Below are 22,565 nucleotides of genomic sequence, written 5' to 3' on the forward strand. Positions count from 1 at the left end.
ACTCTGAATGTGCTTTGTAAAATATACCTACAGGAGTTTTGTCCAAAGCCTGTCTTGGCAGCAGTTTCTACTCTGCTTACATGTCAACTAATATCTTCATTCAAATACTCAAATGACATCAAGCTGACGCATTCTGCCAAGAGTTCCTCCAAGTTTCATTGCCATGCTTTTATTTAAAAGCTGTGACTGACTCTTGAAAAGATGCTTTTATCTGCTGTGAAGCCGGTAGCAAGCAGATCCATGCTAATTCCTAGAAAAGCTTGGTAAGGCCTTAAGGAAGCTACTCATCTAGAAAAAATAGTCTGTCCTTCAGAGCCTGATAATCACCCAAATGCCCACAGGGACTTTTCTAACAAGACCTTGTCTTATCTGAACTTTGGAATTTCAGAGATGGGCTTGATGAGGAATGACAACTCTTACTCATGGCAAACTCTGGAAATAATAAACTTCTTTCTGAATAAAGACAGAAAACCTGCTGCATTTAATCTGCAATTGTACGGTACTAGGTACCACATATTTTTTAAAAGTATTTGTCCTCTAAATATCTACAGTTCTTCTGCTCATATCACTTGTTCGCATAGTAAATAGTTTTAAAACAACAAGCGGCAGGGTTGTAGGCATTATCAGAATTAATTTAATCAAATTTACGATACTAGCAACTTATTAATCACCAGAGGCAACAGAAAACTTTGATTCTGTTTTCCCTCAAAGTCATAGCAAAATGAGTGAGCTTTAAAAAGAACAGACTTGAGATGCTATCCTTTCAATTTCCAAAAGATTTTGCTTCCTCGTCATCTTCAGGCTCAAGAAATACTAAGAGAATATGGTATCTGTGCCAAACAGGATGTTAGAATACCTTCTTTTTTAAAGCATGGGGAAAGTCATTTACTGGCTGACAAGAGGAAGATGTGAGTTAGAGAAGCTGAGACAATGAGGGAAAAAAAAATTGTTGTAGAAACTGTACTGGATGATAACTGCTTTGTAAATATGAGAAATACTTTGTTTTTTTGTTTTTTTTTTCCCCCACAAAATAAGAATCTGCTAATGCATTATCATCTGGCTACCCAAGTTTTCTGGGGGGCGATGTATTTTTTGAGGGTCAGACTTACCTGAGATTAATTCACGCAGTTCCATTGCATTAGTTGTAACCAGATGAAGTTTCATGAGCTGTGGCCTAATATCAACAGGAAACATGCTAAACATAAATGCACCGCACAAAGTGACAATAACAAATGACTTTTTCCTCTATGTTATAGAGTGCTATTACAACTTGAGGTAAAATTGTTCAGAAAGAAGGAATAAGGAAGGATAACAAATATTCAATCTATTAACGATCCTACATGGAATATGATATTGCCAATTAAAAGCAGATGGTAAAAAAATTTCTAAGTAAAATACTTACTTTCACTGAATAAAATAAACCTGTATTAAATGTTACACTAGAAGTTATGTTAAATCAACACAAAATAGACTTTTCAGTGCTATTTACTAACAAGTATACAATTTAGGTGTTTGAGGAACCACAGGAGGTTACTACTGATTAGTAATCATGGGTTGTTATCTCAGAAAGAGAATTATTGTGACAAAAATGTTTGTGCTTACACTGAACTGTCATTATTTAAAAGAAAAGATTACTTAATATGCTGATTTTAAATATCTTGAGAAAAAACATCAGTGTCCTAAGTGCTGACTACTGGTTCATATCATCTGATGATGCACATGCACATTTTAACAGTAGTAAAGACAGACAAAAATATGTTATATATTTTCCACGTCATAGGAAGGCAAGCAGGCAAAATCACTTCATTTTGCCACAAAGGGCTGAATTTCCTAACCCTTTATATTTCATCATAATAATTTACACCTGCTCAAAGGATAAGTTATTTGTTGCCAAACTGGTCTGGTTTCACTTAACACCTATCTCACTTTGCACATGTTCAACTGAATACACAAGGCACAAACCGGTGGAGAATTAGAAGTTCCAGAATATTAAATCTCACGATTAAAGTTCCATAATACAGTTGTCACAGAATGAAATTTCATCTGAGGATACTCCTAAACATACAAATATATAGAAAAATATCTTTAAATTTATTACCAGATGGTGAGAAGAAGAAAACAAATATCACACTTGTGGAAACAAATAGAATGATTTGGGTTGGAAGGGAACTTTAAGATCATCTAGTTCCAACAGCCCTGTTACAGGCAGGGACAACTCCCTCTAGACCAGTTTGCTTATATATATATAAAAAAAAGTCCCTCCCCAGCTTTCCTGTAGGCCCCCTTCAGGTACCGGAAGGCCACTGTATGGTCCCTCCAGAGCCTTCTCTTCTGGCTGAAGAACCTGTCCTCATAGGAGAGCTGCTCCAGCCCTCTGATCATCTTCATGGCCTTCCTCTGGACCTGCTCCAACAGCTCCAGCAACACTCCAGATGGGGCCTCGCAAGAGCAGAAGCATTTTTCATTGTCTTTTACATTATGTTCAAGAGTCAAACTTCTAGCATTAAAAAAAAAAAAAGCTAAAACTATACTTCAATTTCTGAACTGAATGCACTGAAAATACATGCACTGTCCATCTCAAACAAATACAAATTCATTCTGAGAGTAGGTCATTGACTGCTCATGCTCTTTGAATGCTGAAAACACTGTATTGCTAAATCAATCTTTTCTACACTTCTGTGATATTAACACACATCTTCACTTACAATTTCTGTGTAAAAGGTAATCCAGACTGGATTCATCTTCACAATTACAGTTTGCATTGTCAGACCCAGAGCAGTGGAGAATTCAGTGGTTGAAAAGATAGTGCAGAACTCTTCATAAACCCTGCCTTGGGAAAGCAAAAGATAGTGCACTCTCAGATTAGGGTAAACGTTTGAAAGAGGTCACTCATACTTATGGGTGAACAGTGAAATTTAAAATGACTGCATTAAAGAGTAAGAGAACCAAAGACTTTGTACTGCCAGCTGCACAGCAAGTTTATCATATTTAAATATGAGGACAAAGTCTAGTGTTTAAATATATAAAAAATAATCTCCTTCTCCAAATAAACTGCAGTGTAAATGCAAATCAGATTTACAGCGCAGGCTCTAGGGCTCTGATGCTCTGCTTCTTATGTAAGAAAAACTTTGTTCGTGTGTTTAGTAACAACCACAAATAAACCCCTCCTTGTCTGCCTTTTGCTCTCACTAATCTCACACTGTTCCAACTTGTTAGGATAGCTTGGGCCTTGTCCTTACTTTTTTCTATTTTTTCCACTGTTTTAACTAATGATAACAAAACCAACAGCAAAATCTCCCCATCTCTCCATGCCCTCTTTAAAAAAAAGAATTAAAAAGCAAACCTGGGAGTCTGCTGATCTGGCAGATCTTTCTGATCTCTCAGATTTAATTTTAGCATTGAAAAGCTAATCAAGTTGCATTTTGAAACTCTATGAAACATTACTTCCTGCTGCTAGGTTCAGTGCTGGTAATTGCACACTGACTCTTATAGAGGAGGGGAAGAATATTTGTGTGGAGCATTCTTATCTAAACTTGGCAGAATATCTGTTATTAAAAGTCCACTCACAAGTTTTCCTTGGTCCACCTTCATTTTTGTTAAGGTCATTACACTGATGTGAAAATGGGTTCACTGGCCGAGTTCTCTTTTCCAAGAAGTTCAGTTTGGATCTGGGAATGTACATAAAGTATTATACTGTCAGATATCTGCTTTTTTTAAATTGATTTCATTTTTCTGAAGACACGTCAGTGAACAAATAACTTTGCACACTACAGCATGGATGAAAATGCATTTGAACTATCTTTGAATCGCAAATATTGCAATATATGAAGGAGAGAGCTACTCAGATGGTCCTATTTGTCTATATATACCTTAAGTACTACTGTCAGGAAGTGTATGTTTTTAAACTTTCATGACTATAGTGATTTTTATATGTGAATAGAAAACACATATATTACAGAATTCTTAGGATGAGAAGTACTGAGCTGATGAGTGGAATTATATACAGTATTTGCATCTATTCCCAAAAACCCAAAACACTCGCATCATTAAGACTCTCAGCTCTCTCCATGCTGTTTATTTTATCACAGAAAACTGTCAGAGGAAAGCAAAGAGTTTGTTTATTCTGGATTTACTAGGTATTGAATCTGAATTGCATCCTGCTTAGCTGCTGTAACATCTGCTTCCTTATCTGCTCTTGGTGCAGCCATTAGAGGAAACAAAAGAATCATCCCTTAAGCTTGAAGACTGATTTTATGACCTTTAGAGAGGTTGGGTAATTCTTTTGAAACTGCTGCTTGTAGAATAACATACAACAAAAAAAAAACAAGAAAGCAGAACCTTGGTCTTACCTGACCTGTACCTCAATTAAAGTATATGTGAAAAAAGTGATGGTAACATTCTTTCATCCCTCCCACACACAGAGGTGCTGTGTATAGCACCTGAGACCTAGGAGGAAAGAGTGCTGTGTCAGAGTTAATTCACTGTTAACTCTGGGCATTGCCTGTGGCCAAGCACATAAAGGATCTACTCTATTAGATTTCAGAAATGAGAAGTTGTAACAAAGAATTTTGCTTTAAAAATACTCCAGACTGTCAGCTATCAAAAGTTAGTTACAAATCAAGTAGTTAATTTAGATTTGGTAACTTCTTAGCCTCCTCAGAACAGCTAAAAATCTTGTAGAACAATTTTTTCCTTTCCAAACAAGGATATGTACCTTTCTTATTTTTCCTGCACAGATGATGCCATCTCTTCTCATTGGAAGAAAAATGAGTATAGTACTTGGGGCTGCTTCAGTGGGAATGAAAAGAGAGCAGAAGAGATCAAAAGAGATCCAAAATTGAACATACACTGGATAACATTTAACCTCCTGAAAACAGGAAAACAAAGTATGCCAGAGTTTTACCAATATTAATTTCCAATAGCTATTTAAATATTTTATATAATCCCAATTTAGTATATCATCTGCTATTCAGCTTATTGCCATGGCATGACTGTTTTTTCTCTCACTTTGTTTCATTCTGCTTCCCAAGTCTGATGTCTGAAAATAGGGAAGTCAGCAGACCACAGTCATATAGCTGTATCTGGCTGGTTAATATAGAATTACAGGATAATTTATGTTTGAAAAGACCTTAGGAGGTCATTAGTCCATCACCCTGTTCAAAACAAGATGAGCTGTGAGATCATCAGACCAGATCACTAAGGGCTTTATCAAGTTGGGCCTAACATTGGACACAACATCATAGATATGGTCTACCAAATTGACAGGGATAAGTGTTTTTTAGCTACCACAATGCTCCTGCATCTACAAGCAACCAGTGGTCTGTATAACTCAAAGGTTAGGAAATTGAAGATAAATTATTTCTCTTTTTTCAGTGCTATATACAACATATCTGTTACGGATCACCTTTCTTTTCAGTTGCCTCTATGGGCACAATGGAAGTGAAGTTACCCTTTACAGTGTTGACCAAGCGCAGTTATCAATTAAAAAAAAAATAATGGACAGCATACTAGATTATCTTATCTAGACTTGCTATTAAATCAGCTAATGACTTAAATTACCATTTTAGTTTCATAATTGCTATATTTGTTCCCCCCATATCATAAAAAAAACATTACATAATTGTCTTATCTTAAGCCTTTTTTAATCCTACATTTATGGGCGTTATTTCAGATGTTTGAATTTTCATTTTATCTAGTAAGATTTTGGAACAGCATCTACCACCTGGTTACAATATTTTTTATTCAGTAGCTCATTTCTTGTCTTCTAGGCTGTGAGACTTCTGACATCAGAGATAATCAGTTATGTTGTTGACCTAGTTGTTTACTTTCTTTTCATCTTTTCAAAATACCAATTAGGTAGAACAATATGAAGATTCTCAAAGCTCTAGAAAGAATTGCAAGGGGCTTTTTGTAGTATCTATATATAACCGTAATTTATATCTCATCTGCATTTTGACATAGCACAATGTCTTGCTTAACGTCTACTTCTAAATTCACTATTAAGAGACTAATTTCAAAACGAAACCTTGAGATCCTCGGGATGTGATTCACTTCACTTGGCTATTACTGCCATCTACTGATACAATTTGCAATCTTCAAAACTCTCCATTTAGAAGTTACATCACACCAAGTACAGTCAGGCCTAGGCCTGATTTACTTGCTGTTGTAATGCCTCATGCTGGTATGCAATCTTGTATATGTTCAGTTTTTAATGGTAATAATTTCTCTCTCTTGCCTATAAGCATACAGTGGAAGACCCACTTAGTTAGCTAATAAGAAAATTGTACAAATCTGTAGTAGCAGTTTGTAATGAACTCCACACATTGTGGGAAGTTTCCCTGGAACAGGCTGCATTATGTACAACTGTAGTAGTTATTACTAAATAATTAATAATGATTTCTAATGGATAAGAATGATGAAAATAATTATGGTAAAAGGAAGCTAGTTGTGTCCCTTTTTCAGAGAAGAGTCAAATCTTGGTTTAAAAGATAATCACTTTCTAAATCTAATTTCCATCTAATATGAGACCATGATGAGGCTCATGAAGTAAAACCTGCCTCCTGAAGGCTGAAGTTCACATGAGGATAATGCACAAAATCTTAATCATGAAGATAATTTTCTATTAGAAACAAATGATAATATATTTGTCCGTAATGCATATATATATAGAAAGTTGAATTTTTCTCAGGAATTTGCTTGATATCAAATGAACTGTTTAATTCAGATGAAGATGGGCTACTACAGTCACATAGATTTATTTCCTAAGTAGCATACTGCAGCAATTTTTTGTAGTTATATGCCTTCAAAACATGTAAACAAGTTGTCTCAAGCATAACCTAAGTGTCAGACCACATAAATAAGAAATCTCCCATCTAAAGTAACATATTATCAATGCTCAATGATGAAATACTTCCCTCAACCTTCTGAAAAATATTCTTAAAAACAACCCCACATCACATGACTTTGCTTCCCTGCATAGTGCTCCTGAGTTTAAATCAAATTTACGCATTAGACAGCTAAGAAATAAAAATCCAACAAAGCAAAACCAGTGTATTTAAATTTGGTTTCAATGGTTAATTAAACTTCTCATGCCTTCACACAACTAACTATGGGGCAGTTCAGAATTTCACAGTTGCTTATCACAGGTTCCCGTACCATAAGGCAGGCTCTGAGGAGTCAGTCAGTGAGATCTGTTCATTTTTAATTCACTGGCTGATCTCTAAGTCCTGCTATAGGCCTCTAAGTCATGCTAACATACCAATAAGAGACATCGAAACAAGTATCTCCCCTAACTCTGCCACAGAAAAAAATCTTCCCACAATGCAAAACAACAAAAATCAATAAAGCAGTTAAGCAAACAAACCTCTAATATTAGTTATGTGAATTGGAAAAAAAAAAAAGTAGATGCAATAAAGACATCAAATTCTGTACAGTGGATTTCCACACTATATGAAATCTCTTCAATTAGTAAATATACTGTTCCTATCATATTTCAGTCAGACTTTCAAAATACATATATCCAATCATTCAAGGAAACCAAAAGAAGATGCTGCTTCTAAAGTCAGAAGGGACTTAGTGATGTTAATTCCATCTACAGATTATGCTGTTGAGCACATTTTTATTATCAAAATCTGTAACCTGCAAGAATTAGTAAAAGGGATCAAGCATGCACTCCTGGATCAATGTGTTTGCCAGAACTAGTCAAGGAAAAGAGGAACATTAAATGCTTAAGAATTTATTTACAAATTGTATTGCTCTGAAAAGTAACAGCATGGAATGAAACTAGACTATCACAAACTGTTCTACTAGTTGGTCTTTACCAAAAGGAGGGGATCTTGTTCCTCCTGCTTGTGACTATATACGGTTATTTCTTTCACACTCCCTGTGTTCTGGACTTCCCACACATCATACCCTGCACTGAGCCAATCCAAGTTATGGAACTAGAAGAAAACAAACCTGACAAATAAAAGAGTGACTATATTGCCTATGATTTAAAGACTTTAATCAATTTATCACACAATCAATTAAGTTCTAGAGCTAGTAAGTTTGAGGGAAAAGGCGGGATTGTACAGCTAGTAACAGAAGATGAAGTATTTACCTATTTTCACAGCAGCAAACTGTTATATTACATCAGCTACGTGGTGTAATTTATCCTCATACTGTGGCTCCAAGTCACATTTATTGCTGACATCTAGCTCTATCTTCAAACCACTTTATACAGCCTTCCCCCCTCCTTTGTCACAGTGGTGCTAGTACTATCATGATTAAAGGACATTCATTTTCTCAGTTACACTGACATACTTTGCTGAGTCAGTGTGGTTTAAAAAACAAAAAAATGAAATAAATAATAATTTTTAAAAACGTCAAAAGATACACTCTGAAACTGGCATAGTAAAGGGGCAGGAATTTTTAAGATAGGCACTTGGAGAAGGCAGGCTGGTCTGCAGAAATCATACTAGTTTAGTCTACCACAAAACTGCAGTCTCTCTGAAATTTAAGATTTGTTTCCCCCTTCACCTACTGCCTTCTCCCTTCCAAAAAAAAAAAAAAAAAGCAAAAACCAAGTAACAAAAATATCACTATTCCATTTTCTCAGATCTTACTTCGTTTCCCCTTTTTCACTGTTTTGGACATCAGTATCTTATTGAATTAAGTTAAGTTATTCACGATAACAGAACAAGGCCACTGGCAGACAAAACTGGGGCATTGTTTGTTAGAAGGATCACCAGAAGCTAAGTGGGGAGTATGAGCTCACCCTACTCCTGATCTTTACTGCAGTTGGGAAATTATCTGAGGCTTGCAGTTTGAATTTCTCAATAGCAGTCTTCAGCAGCATGTCAAATTATTTCATTTTAATGAAGAAATTCAACTAAAAAAGATTACCGTATTGTAGTTAATTGGGAAAAACAAAAAGTGCCATGTTTCAAAAACAGTATAATCTTATTAAATGGAATCCTTATTTGCTATAAAAAAAAGTCAAATCTTTCTCTTATTATAACTAAGTTTATGGAAAGAACATATGCCAAAATAATAAAAGAACCTATGAAATTATAGAGTCCTGCAATATCATACCCAGCCTAAACACAGTATTTATAACTTTTGACAAAAATTATTTTAAAAAAAATCATCTCCATAATTCTAGCTTTTAGTTGGCTTTTTATCTTTCTGTACTACAAGAAGTAATAAGAAATGCTATATGGAAATATTCAGGTTTACATTGAAAATAAATGAATATTTATGTAAAGCTGTACATAGCAATTTAAAAAGAGAAAGGATTGAATGTTGCACTTTTACTCCAGTTTGGGAAGAAGTGTGCTCAGAAATAAAAGACAGAGCAAGTAACTTCCACATTTTTTCTTTTTGTTGGATGTAATAGTCACAAAAATTTTGAGCTGACAGTATTAGAGATGCAGTTTGACTCTTCAACAACAGAGTAATTTAAGAAATTATCAATTAGGTAATCAACTAGGCACAGGAAAAAACACCAACTCTGCACAGTCCTACTCTGCAGGTGAAAAAATTCACACTACTTCAAGTGTTAAATTCTCAGTGGTCTGTTAATCAGTGTGCTGACCAGTCTGAATTAAGCTAACTCAGGTGTGATCTCTGTGATCACATTTGTGATCAGGGAAATCAATCTCAAGTTGAACCTCTTTTCTCCTGTACATATAGCTCAGTATTAGAGTATCCATGACATAGAATGGATCAACTTAATCACCTTTCTCACACAGATAAACGTAGATGTAAGGAGATCTGTAGTCCATCTTTCTGCTCAAAGAAGGTTCAGTTTTGAGATCAGATCTAATTGCTCATGGCTATACCCAGTTAGGCCTTGAAAACCCCCAAATGTCTGAGACTGCACTGGCACTGAGCACCCTGCTTGAATACCAAAGCAAATCTCTTCTGAAACAGGACAGTGAAACTATTTTCTTTATATAGTCACATACTATTATACAGTAAAAATAATAAAGGATTGTGCTGAACTTTGGTATAGAAAAGATTGTGGAGTATGATTTCTAACAAAAGGAGAGCTGAAATGAATTGCACAATTGAGATGCTGATCCAGAGTTGCCTCTCCATTTCTTACAGGGGTCGTGAGGCACACCGCAAGAGAAAATACTCTCTTGTAAATATTCTTTAAAATACTGATCGATTCTCTGCCTTTGTTCCTTAGAGCCAGATCAGTAAAAAGTTATTTTTGTCTTTATCTTTTTCTTACCTGACATGCTCTTTCTTGGTAAGAGGTGAGCTGAGGATTTTGGACAGCTGCTAGCTCAAATAACATCCAGAAAGCAGTTTTCTCTTAAAATTCACATTGCTGTATATCTAAATAAAGTAAAAGTGAAAAGACTAGGTCTCAATTATTTCATTCAGCAAAATCATTTGGTAGAATATATATGAAAAAAAAGATAAAATGATCCAGAGGGTCAAAAACTGATTTGATCTTGGAATGCTCAACTATACAGTGAAATAGCTGTATTTTATTTAAATACATACAAACACACCTTCTCAATACTGGAGAACTGATTAAGGCCAACATAAAAATCAAGACCAGGTTACTCAGAGAGAACTCTTAATCTATAAATAATTTCCCATCCAAATAACTGTTTAAAAAAAGGAAATAATTATATAATTATATATATATATTATATATTATAATTTTCCATTTCACACTCTTGGGTAGCAGTTAAAACAAGTGATTATTCAGAATTTTTTTCTCTTGTGAGAATTCATTACTTCATTTTTATTATTAAATATGTTGCATTCTATAAATAGAAAAAGGGGGAAAATATGATAGAATACTGAAATTATTGTACTTCCAATGTAAAGCACCATTTGAAAAGAGAAACAACGTTATATACTTCGATGTTTTGAACTAAGTATTGGTACTGGTTTGTATTACTAACCTTGCAGCAATCACTGATCCACTGGAATGTACAGCTTGTTTTTGTTATAATGCAGCTGCAGAGGAGGTGTTTGGGCTTCAGACACAGAGCAATAACAAATATCTTCTGTGGGAGAAAATCTCTCATCTCAGAGGTCTCTAACTGCTAAGGAAACAGCCTAACAAGAGCCAATACCTAGAAGCAGAAAAAAAAGAAATACAAAACAGGGTTTTAACAAATATAAAACAGGACTTTAACAATGTGATTAATCATGTTAAAAAACAAACAACAACAAAAAATAACAACCACCATGAAAAACATTAAAACAATAAGACTCACATTTATTGATGTTTCAGTCAAAATTAGGTTAGCTTTTGAAAGGCATTCTGTAGTAAAACTGAATTCCTAGTCTGAACAGCAGAGGTAAATGTGTAAAACATATTGACCTCTAAGGTAACCACTGGAGTAAATCTTCCAGGGTTCTTGTCATGTGCAGTTCTTAGAACTGCACCTCATCTGGAACATTTTAGCATTTTCTGGTGTCTTGATAACAACTGAGAGGGAATCAAAACAGAATTAAATCAGATTTTATAACAGGGAGAAATGAGGAACAATCCCATGAGATTTCTCTTTTCTAAGCATTAACATCTTCAGAAGGAGTTCACCATAACAAAAAGATGTATGTTTTAACATGACATACAATGCATTTTTCAATTTAAAATTGGACAATGACAATGTTAATATTTCCATTCAAAAGGGTATTTTTTTTTTTTGACATTTTTTCCCTAATTGAGCATTTCACCTGCATTTCTTTGAGTCCCATTTGAAAGGAGTTCTACAATAGTTTGGGAGTAAGGGCATTATATAACTGTCCATTGAGATTATTAATATATTCCTTATTAAAATGTTTTAAATCTAAATAGTAATTCCATTAATTAAATGAAATTTAATGAAGGTAAATGAATTAAATCAAAGCTCTGGTTAATATATATATTGACAGGCATCAAATCCTTGTTTTAACTGAACTGTTTTTACAGTTCTGCATGTGCTAAAAAAGGAAATCGATTTGCTGAGAATAAAATTGTTCTACATAAATTCAGTGAAGAGCTGGGGGGGAATAAATAAGAGAACTATGGAGTAGTGAAAGGTCTTTAAACTCTGCACAATGGAACTGACTGAAAAAAAATACATATATCTTCTAACCAGGAAACAACAATCACTCTGCCTTCATTCTTTAATCAACACAGTGCTGGACATTATTCTGATGCGTTTGTAACATACACAAATCACCCAACATATTTCAGAACTTGACATAGTTCAGAGTTGAATCAACATTTAAAGAGTGAATGCTTGCTGTTTATCTGTCTCTCTGAAGAAGTAAAAAAGTTGGTACAGATGGCACAAAGGCTGTTTAGAGATATTCTCAGCTGTAGATAGTGCCAGACACAGATTACATTTGTTCACACACTGAAATAGTTCACTTGTTTTGTTTCTCTTCTTTAGGAGCTTCCAACTCTGCTATGAATGGGAAGAAGCCTGTCACAATTCAACTAAGGATAGAACAGACTGTTTTGCAATCCTGCTCCGTATAAATCTTTTAGGAAAGATGAACCATTATCCAAGTATTGATTGCAGGAATCCCTCACAGCAAAAGAAAAAAAAAATCTGTCCTTACTACTACTGCAATTCCAGGAGATGGTTTTAGGAACATGAAAGACAAGAAAAATATACCTGAACAAATCCATGTGTTACATCTGTAGCAAAATTCTGGCCTAGTAACCTCTAACAGAATATATTCATTTTCCTTTTTACTTCAGCAGAACCATAACATTTTCCTGATGGCCATCCATTTGTCAGTCCCTAGTATACAACTACTATCTTCCACATACTCTGTGCAAAATAATCAGTTATGTGTGTGTGAAGATAGTTTTCTGTCTTAATAAAATGGCAGATTGTCATATTACTCTCTCATTAAAGAAACGTGGAAGCACTTAAATGGAACTTTATTTTTCTTATTCTTCAACAAACCAAAACTAAATACTGTGAGCTAAGTAAATTTTAGACCTTGTGCCATTAAAGAGATACAAGGAAACTAAATAAAAAGCAAGCAAGCAGTTTCTCTACGTGGCCTTTGCAAGCCCATAAACACTTAATATTTTAATATCTTTAATTTAGACCAAATGGTTGGATTTTAAGAATAGTGTTGTTCCAAAATAAAATAAGACATGTTTGAACTCCTTTTCCATGCAGAATAGGCACTAAAAAGCTGAACACAAAGCTTAAATTGCTCTGAAACAGTACAAACTATATGAATGGCAAATACGGTGTTCACAGCACAAACTATATCTCACAAAACATGGCTCTCAGCCATTCTACTGAACATCTGTTACAGGGCCAAAGTAGCTTCTGCAGAGCTGAACAGGAGCCCTTCTTGTACAAGTGAGCTTCTGAGTTAAGATTCTCAGAATTTATTAGGAGTGTTTGTGCCTCATCTACTCATGTGTCAGATTTCATACTCCTCAAAGTCAGACCTCATTAAAGAAAATTCTGCATTAATCCTTTCAAAAACGTGATTTTTTAGGAGCAGCTGCAATTGAGACATTTGAAGTTAATAGTAACTTTTTACTATCACGGCTTCAGTTGTTTATTAATAGATTTGTTTTGAGTACAAAATATGTTTACCCTTAATTTTAACTAGGTTACAGATTACGGCCTCATAGGGATTCTGTTCGTAGCAACATTTCTGGTAAGATTGTTATCAGTGACATGTTGAAAGAGTCTAAAATCAGTATAAACACATAATTTGTGAAGGCAGACGATTTAAAGGTATTTTTCTGTAACATTTCTGAATTTTTGGATTTCACTTGTTACTAAAATCAACTTTTTCTTAAGCTGTTAGCAATGATCCTGGAATTTTGCCCTGTACATTAAATTTTGGGGGAAATGTATCCCCATAAATATTAAATTGAAATGCAAAAGAAAGCACATATGAGCTATACTTTTCTAAATTGGGAGAAACATACAAAATGTCATCATGTAACAGGTTTGACAAATAATTCAAGACAATTATCCCAATAAATATGTACTACAAGTTTGTAAAACTTGTCAAATGAAACTGTTGACAGATTTAAGTGATTACAAAGAAGTGAGAAACGTGTGTCAGAAAAGCTATGCATACTTATTAAGCTATCAAAGAGGAATTAACTAGTTTGATCCCAGAAAAACCTGCAGAACGCTATATAGGCAATAAAATTCTCTATGGAAATCACTCTCTTACCTCAGTTAACTATCCTTCAACAGAAAACTTTTGCTGAACTTAATTACCCAGGTGAATACATATACTATGTTACAAAGTGCCAGAAATATTGTTGGGCAACAGAAGCTTAGCCTTGTACTTCCAGTTCAATGAACATTTAATTACTTTAGTTCTCTATACACATTTTGTCTTCCAGTTTGGGGAGAATTTTCTTCAGCCTGCAAGCCTGAAACATTAGTTCTGAGATTTAACTCTCCTACTAATTGATAATCCCCCAGATAGCATAGTTGTGCAACTCATCCTGTTCTTGTCTGCACTCAAAAAAAAGCACTGAAGTTCACTTTTCATTTTAGAAACTACCATTGGTACAAAAAAAAAAAAGCATAACTAGAAGAGTTTTCTGATTAGATATAGCGGTCCCTCTGAAACATGTCCAACATTTACACCATATTGGGGCATTTTAATAAAAGTTCATTTTAAAATATTTCAACTAACCCAACTTTATACTTTTCTATCTGTATTTTCAAAGTTTATAACAGGAAAAAAAATTATGACACTTCAGAGAATGCAAACACCCCCTCTGTGCAATTTTGACTACATGTATTACAGACAGGTGTTTTCATTATGAACAGTAAATTTCTCTGATCACCTGTGTTCACCTGTCAGTGCTCTAATTTTGTACGTTTGGAGATCTAATTTCAGACTTCAGTTCTGACTACGAAGCTTTAGAGCAAAACAAGTATGCAGACCTCTACATTCAGCTTCACATTGACACTACTGACTGCAAAACAGCACAGAGATAGCTAGAGAAAAGTTATTCCCAGTACTATGCAAGCTATTACACACACACATATATAAATAATTACCCTCACATGCAAGAATCTTATCCCTCTTCTAAGAATATAGACTCCTAAAAACACAAGCTGAGTTGCCAGAACTGTTCCTTAAACAGGAATAGCTGCCTTTTGTCAGAATGGCCCCATTCCTCTTTTCTGCTAGCTTTTGCAGCATCAGATCCTCCGCTGATACAGTTTAAGCAACTAACCCAAAAGACAGCCACCCACTTCTGGTTACTTAGTGATTTGGCCAGTGTAATCAGTGAACACTGGCACAGGACAAGGAGCAAAAATGCAGAGAGGTATATGCAGTAAGAGAAGAACTTCATTTTTATTTCACTAAATCAGCAGGGGAAATACAGAGGTGAAAAACTGCCTGCCAGCTTAGCAATTGCATGACCGAGGCCTCATATAAGGTACAGAATCCTTACAGATTCTGCTATTTTCAGTAGCTACAGACTGGTCTTGCAGTCAAAGAGCCGCAGCGGATGGATGCTGTTTGACATGTTTGAAAAGTTCTAAATGTTCATTTTTACAGCTCAAAGTAGCATATGTTGTCTTGTCTCCAGGTACCTTTGTATTTGTATTTATTACCATAATGGGGAAAACTAATGAAAACTGATGTGCTTTTGTCACAAGCTGGTTATTTACATGGTTATTTATACTTTTCACATAAATTATCAGATTAACTTCAACCTTATGCTTACATCAGTAATTTACCTCAGACAAATAAACCTTAGGTAGTCATATCTACATGTAATTATTTTGTGCTAGTTACCATGGGATAACCAACATATAATAGGAATATTTTTCTCATAGCAAAAGCTATTTTAACAGTCAAGCTTTGTTCAAATTTAGCTCGTCCTTGTTTAAATTCTTTATTTTGACAGTACAGATGCAATGCTTCAAGGCACTTTTCAGTTTTGGTTTTAGTATAACTCAGTTTAAATAATGTTATGGGATAACTAAGATCTTAACATGTAATGAAGGCATCAAAATTATACTGTGAGATGCACTATTTTTGAAGGGATAGGAGTAAAAAAAATTAAAAAATCTTAAAATCAGCTTAGAAGTCTATATTAAAATTGCAATCATCAAGAACTAGCAAGCAGTCTACAGCAAATAGGTTTGTTAGTATTTCCTGCCGACCTAAGAATATTAACAACGTTTCATGACCTGAAACATAAGCCCCAGCCATAGTGCACAGAATACATAGCAAATAGTTTTCCAGCAGGTTGCTACAAGAAGAAAATAAAGTTCCTCGGATACATCAAATGAGTTAGAGTATCATTCTTACCACACTCAATTATTTAATCTTTGAGATCAATCTAATGCTGAGCCTGAGGCAGAGGTAAGAATTTAGGCCTGACTACAGTTCCTGTACCATATTTATTTTACATGTTCAAATAAGAAACATGATTGAACTCTCACTTTTAAGAAGAAAGGTGAACAACACAAGAATTTTTAACAAGTCCTCTGCGCAGGCCACAGAAAGTGAGAAGGTGCTGTATTTGCACTCAGAAATCATAGCAAAAAGAGGCCTGCTGCAGCATTGCTTTAACCTTGCTAAATAAAATGTTTCTTCTTGCAGTTTGTCCAGAACTCCTGACCTCCTCATAGCCATAACTTAAACAGTGTGTCATCCTGCTTTCACAAGAATGCTCTCCAAACAGTTTTCAAGGTTAATTTTGCTGTTACTCCCTCCGGCAGGGGAAAAAGATAATTCTGTCTCCTCACTAATTTCTCTCCCAGCTTATTTGATATCAGTAAGTAAGCAAAGTTTTTGTTTTTTCCCCACCAAGGCTGCTGTTAGCAATATATCAGACAGACAAATTCAAAAGGTAACATTGATACTTCAAAGGATGTAAAAAAAAACATTTAGGATACTTCTTGTCAGAGAGATTGCTGAGAACGCTGTATGCCTTCAGCAACAACAATGTAGAAGCAGCAGCTGTACCTTTCATTTTCTGAGTAATTAATTAAATTTGGAGAAGATTTGCTTGAACTTGATGAAAAATATTTGCCACTCACCGTACAACAGGTTGAAATATATCACAATGTCAGAACATTAAAATATCAATTAACTGTATAAGTCTTAAAGATTTTCATTGTTTTATTTTGTGCTGTTGGTGAGTCTTTGTTGTTTTGTCTGTTTTCCCAGATCATATCTACCAAGAGGTTTTCCTTAGAGGTTCTACTGAAGTAGATCTTCTAAGCATAAACCTGTAAAACTTTTGAACTTGAGGGGCATGGTGCTTTTTAGACAAGGATAGTTTAGCTATTGCCAAAAATGAATAGATTTAGACTTATGTAAAAGACTCAATGCTCAGAAATCCCTCTTATTAATACCCATTTTTTAGGTTTGAACAAGGTCACAAACAGTAAAAAATTGATTTCAATTCAGTACGTAGTATGCTTGCATAGCACAAACTGTCCTGCTGTTGCGAATCAACAGTGTCAGCTCACAAGTCCTTACCCACAGCAGGTGAGAATTTACTCTTTAGGAGATGCATTACTTTACATTTAGGGCTAACACCTTGTTTCAGTGTGCTTCCTAAACACATTCAGGGAAACAGTTTACTGAATAATTCCTCAAATCAGGAGCTTCCCAATTAATAAGTACCAAATTACATTGTAGTATTAAAATAAAAATCAGTAAAGCAAATCCTTCTGCACAAATGAAATCATTGTTTTTCCTCAAATATATACATATATATATATATATATATATATATATATATATATGTATGTATGTAGAATACTTAGGAAAAGAAAAGAAAAAAATATCCAAATGTTTCAAAAACTTGAAATCTTGTGAAACAATCCACATACTGAAAGGTCAAAGAAATCCATGCATTGTATTTTTCCACACACATTTGAAATGCACTCTTTTATAAAGATTTACCCAATACAGCAATCCGTAATCTTTGTGGAGTTGTACCACTGCAACAAAAACCTCAGGCAAATAACAATGAAGCTGATCTGTACTTGCTAATGTTTTCTATGAACAAGACACCTGCAGCTGATGTTACTGGCTGCATCATCTCAAGACAGGACATTAAAAAAAAAAAAAACATTCTCTTATTTTAACTGTTTATACTTTAAGGGTGTGTTTCTGCAGCCAAGCTAGACAGCCCTGCTTTAACTGAAATGAGGAGGCCTCATTTCCCTTTATTCTTCTCTACACCTTCCTGACCTGGATGAAATTTACTCTTCATTTTACTGTGACTGAATCAATGTTTCAGTGGAAACTGGCTGTGAATTGAACTTGCTTGCAGACAGTTACACTGAAGGCCATCAGCAGGAATACGTGACTGACTCTGAGAGAAAACAAAGCAACAGCAAACTGCTAGATTCTCTATACTAAAACTTTAGGCAGATTTATAATTGACCCAAGTAAGGATATGCTTTTGATAGCATATTTCTCAATGCTTTCACTAACACAAACTGTGAGGTTTAGAACTGAACATACTAAACTTTCAATGCTGTACCGAGTCCAAGTGCATTCAGTTAATGCACTAATGAAGTAAAATTAACGAAAACAATAAAGTCATCTGAAAGACAAATTGAGAAGAATTTTACAAACTGTGCACATGCTCCGTCATAATGAAATACCAGGTGCTAATGGTTCAGATACCTCCCTCAGTGCTCTGCCTTAAATATGACCTTTTTCCTTGAGGGCAATAGGCCTGCAGGGACTTGGAATGAGAGTTACATAAACGTAAACCTTCATCACTGAATGAGTTTCAGTGACCCAATCAGTTCACACAGGAAAATTCACTTCAGATAAGGGAAGCTAATAAACCAAAGCCACTTTGCCGATCTGAACCTGACAGAATACATCTTGTAAAAGGCTTAGAGGAGCTTATTCCCCCAGTCAAAATATTAAAAGATGCTCAATAGCTTTTTTTAAGGGAACTGCGGAACTAGTTGCTTGTCCTGCTGAGCTCACAAAGGTATTGCCAGCTATTGAGCTGTTCAGCATGTTTTCTCAACTGATTCTTAGGAGAACACCTGTCTGCAAAAGAATCTTGCAGACTTCAGCATATGATGACTGAATTCAATTAATATATGAATAACAGAGCACCACATTTCAGTTCAGAGATACCACTTGTGAGGGAGAGAATGGCCAACATCAACACTTACTGTTCAAAGGACAATAACAGTTCAAATTAAGGCAGCCCTGTTGTGTGAAATTGTACCCAGATGTTTTTATTTCACCACTAAGAAAGCTGAGCTGGCACCCTGGTAAAACAGAGCAATCTGCAGTTCAAAAGCAGTTCTGTTCCATCTATTTGACATTGTAATTCCATTTGTTCAAGTTCTAAATATAGGCCATCCTTACAAGCACATAGCTAAGTATAATTTAACAGTGTTTATTAAAAAAAGAAAAATAAAGTAAAACTCATACTTGGGGAAGAAAGGAAAGGAAAGACATCAAAATATCCAAGAGTGAGATACTGTTCGCAAAAAGAGCATCAAGGACAATGAGAGGTAGAAAAATTTTCCTTTGAGTTAATAACTACAGAGTGGAAGTTGAAAATGCTCAGGTGTAAAACCTTACTTACAAAACAGAAATAGTATTAGCTGTGTTGAATTTCTAATGACTCCGTTAGGTTCAGTTTCTGCTTTGATTTGCAGACCCAGTTTGATTTTAGTGAATGCTGAACAGATCTCTGAATATAAATTTATTTCAGTTTAGTTTCATTTTTTTTTTCCTACAGTTTGCAAACAATCAACTTTCTACTCGGCCCAGGAAAAGAATTTTGAAGGTCAACTACCAGATATTGCATTCTTTTAGTAGTTAGTATGCTTGCCAACTTCACTCTTTCAGACACAAAGAATGCAAACTTTCTTTCTGACATATCTGACCATCACAATTCATGTTAATAGCATTTTTTTTATACTTATGCTCCAATGATCTTAGCACAGTTCTTGGGCCTTCGTCTTAAAAGAATTTGATAAAAAAAGTACACTAGAATTTATATAGTGACAGAATTATAACTTGACATTTTCAAACAAGAAATCTCATTCTCTCTTGCTTATATAATCAGAGTTTACGCATTTTTTGCAAGGATCACTTACCACCTGCCTTTATGCTTTCAGTATATTTTCCTAAATTTAACAGCAAAGGTCCTGATCCTAGCAAAGCATCTGAAACTTCTGACACTGAATAGTGAAATAATTTATATTCATTAAGAGCTTCAACATGAGCAGTGTTACCATGTAAACTTTCAAAGCCTAACATCAGATATAAATAACATGCACATCTACAGCACATTTATGTTTTCCATTGTAATGTTTACCTCAGATTAATTACATGTATTAATCCAGCCTAGTGTGTCATATTACATAATTTATAAACTTCACTGGGCCATAATTTAAATTCAGCAGTTTTGTCTGTACAGACCCTGGCAGCTCCACCAAAACTGTTAAGGGCCTATCTTTTTTTATTTATTGTGTGAGAAATACACAGGGAAATGCAGAGCTCCAGTTTCATTGAATGGAATTCATCATTATCATAATTATTAAAGCCCTAATCACAGACCCTGACTGTATTCCATTACGCCCATTAGAGAATAAAGAATTCTTGTTCCATATAGCTAAGTAAAAACAGATGACAGGGAGTGGGTGAAAACAATGAGACAATTAGCATCACAAATTCGTTCTGACTAATTAGTTAGCACCATGAGCAATGCAATCAGCCCCACAGCAACCTGTCAAGCATGTTATTGTACTGTGGCAAAAGGTGAATTATAACAGAAGATTTCTACAAAGCTAATCAAAAGCTTTTAAATGTGTAAGTAAAAATGTTTTGTAAAGTAGAAAGCCAGAGAATCTCACTTGAAAAAGTAGCACTGAACCTTGTCATCTTTGATTCATCAGAAGCACAGACTTCTCAGTAGTGAATGAAGGGAGACTGGTATAGGTGCTGATTATGTATGAAAGGCCTTCAAAGTAAAAAGAGGGTGCTCCTCTTTTATACAACAGGAAAGAATTAAAAAGAAAAAATCTTCAAAATAATCTTCTTATACCTGATGTTTTGCCTGACTTAGGGCAACATATTAACAAATGCTTGTATTTTATCTAATGCTAAAGAAGGAATATTGTTCTCTTGGGACCTCACTGAAAAAGTCAAAATAGAAATAAATGAAAGTATTTGTTACCATAAGAAAAATAAGACATCACACATTGATGTCAAAAAGTAGCCAGCATTGCCCCATATATGATGACTTCCTGACTCACTGTAAAATAGTACACTTGCTGCACAAACATGAAAGGGAAGAGTTTACATATCAAGGTATAAATGCCAGATTTGCAGTTATTTTCAGCATTAGACCATTCAAAAGACAATGATAATATTTTTGTGATGACAATGGGTTCGTTACTCATCTCTCAATAATAAATGGAGAACTGATACATTAATTTATTTCATTATGGGAAAGGCACAGTCAAACAGAAGTGACTTTGATTTATCCTTGACAATCCAGTGTTTGGGCTCTGTGGAGGAGCTAGATACGGACAGGCCAAAATTCACATACCAGGAATTTACGAGACAGACGTTCTAGTAGCCCACTGTCCGGGAACACAGAACTCTTTTTATCCTGTTAGTCACTCCCTTTAGAAGTAAACCTCTGCACAACGTGACCTGCCTGCTTGGCATACTACATATCTTACTATTTTACTTAAAATCAGCAAGAAAAACTCAGCACAAACTTTCATCAGCTTTTGCTTGCATGTTCCACTGAGAACTTATGTTGCAAGTAGGAACCTGTGCCAGCCCTCACCTATAAGAAGGCATTGTACATTCAGATCTTCACATTAGAAATTATGAATGCTGATTTCTAATTTCTAATTCATAATCAGTATAGTACTTCCACATTTTTAGGGAGCTACAAGAATCAACTCAAAGCCAGAGAGATCTATATCACTGCAGGCAGTCTTAATTTATACAAAACTACTGACTGAAAAAGTAGATTTGACAATATTCTATCAAACTCTGTAGCAAAATTCCCCTCCCCAACCCTGAGATATCTTTATTCTCTAGGGGATACATTGACATCAAGTTTTAAGTGAGACTTTTTTCAATATACTTCATCCTTGCTGCCACAAAGCACAGAACCTTATGAGTTAAGATTCTACAAAAAGCCCTATAAATAATACATGCCCAAAGAGGGGGAAAACAAATAAATGAAAAACACATCCAGAGGCCCATAAGCAAGTCTATGTAAGAATACACACATACACACACACAACCACCATAAATGAAATAAAAACTTCCTTTTGCATCATTAAAAACAAAATCTAAGAGAGAACTCTTGTGTAAGCTGATGAAAAAAAGCATTCCAGATTTTACAAGTACTAAAGTCTGCTATTTTAAAAGTAGATTACAAGGTAGCTTGCATTTCAAGTCTCATTAACTGCTCAGAGAGCACTGAAACAAAAGCTATTCCCTAAAATACATCATTCTGCACAATTCAGCTGCACTTAATAATAATGAAAATAATTAATAAAAAACAATCAGCTTATAGCCATGATCCACAGCTTTACTCACATATATGCATGAACTGAAGTTTGCATGGATCT

General features: G+C 34.9%; 1 protein-coding gene across 1 annotated transcript in view; it reads right to left on the minus strand.

The window, feature by feature from the left end:
* VENTX (VENT homeobox) overlaps window positions 1-22,565 on the minus strand; it is a 49,129-nt gene that overhangs the window by 8,688 nt on the left and 17,876 nt on the right. Inside the window, exons 4-9 of the mRNA XM_046942671.1 lie at window positions 10,908-11,081; window positions 10,220-10,326; window positions 4,350-4,446; window positions 3,568-3,668; window positions 2,706-2,830; window positions 1,110-1,174 (exon numbers count right to left, since the gene is read on the minus strand). The gene's annotated coding sequence lies outside the window, so the exon portion shown is untranslated. The remainder of the gene's footprint in view (window positions 1-1,109; window positions 1,175-2,705; window positions 2,831-3,567; window positions 3,669-4,349; window positions 4,447-10,219; window positions 10,327-10,907; window positions 11,082-22,565) is intronic.

The sequence above is a fragment of the Gallus gallus genome, chromosome 6 (assembly GCF_016699485.2).
Source record: "Gallus gallus isolate bGalGal1 chromosome 6, bGalGal1.mat.broiler.GRCg7b, whole genome shotgun sequence".
NCBI lineage: Eukaryota > Metazoa > Chordata > Aves > Galliformes > Phasianidae > Gallus > Gallus gallus.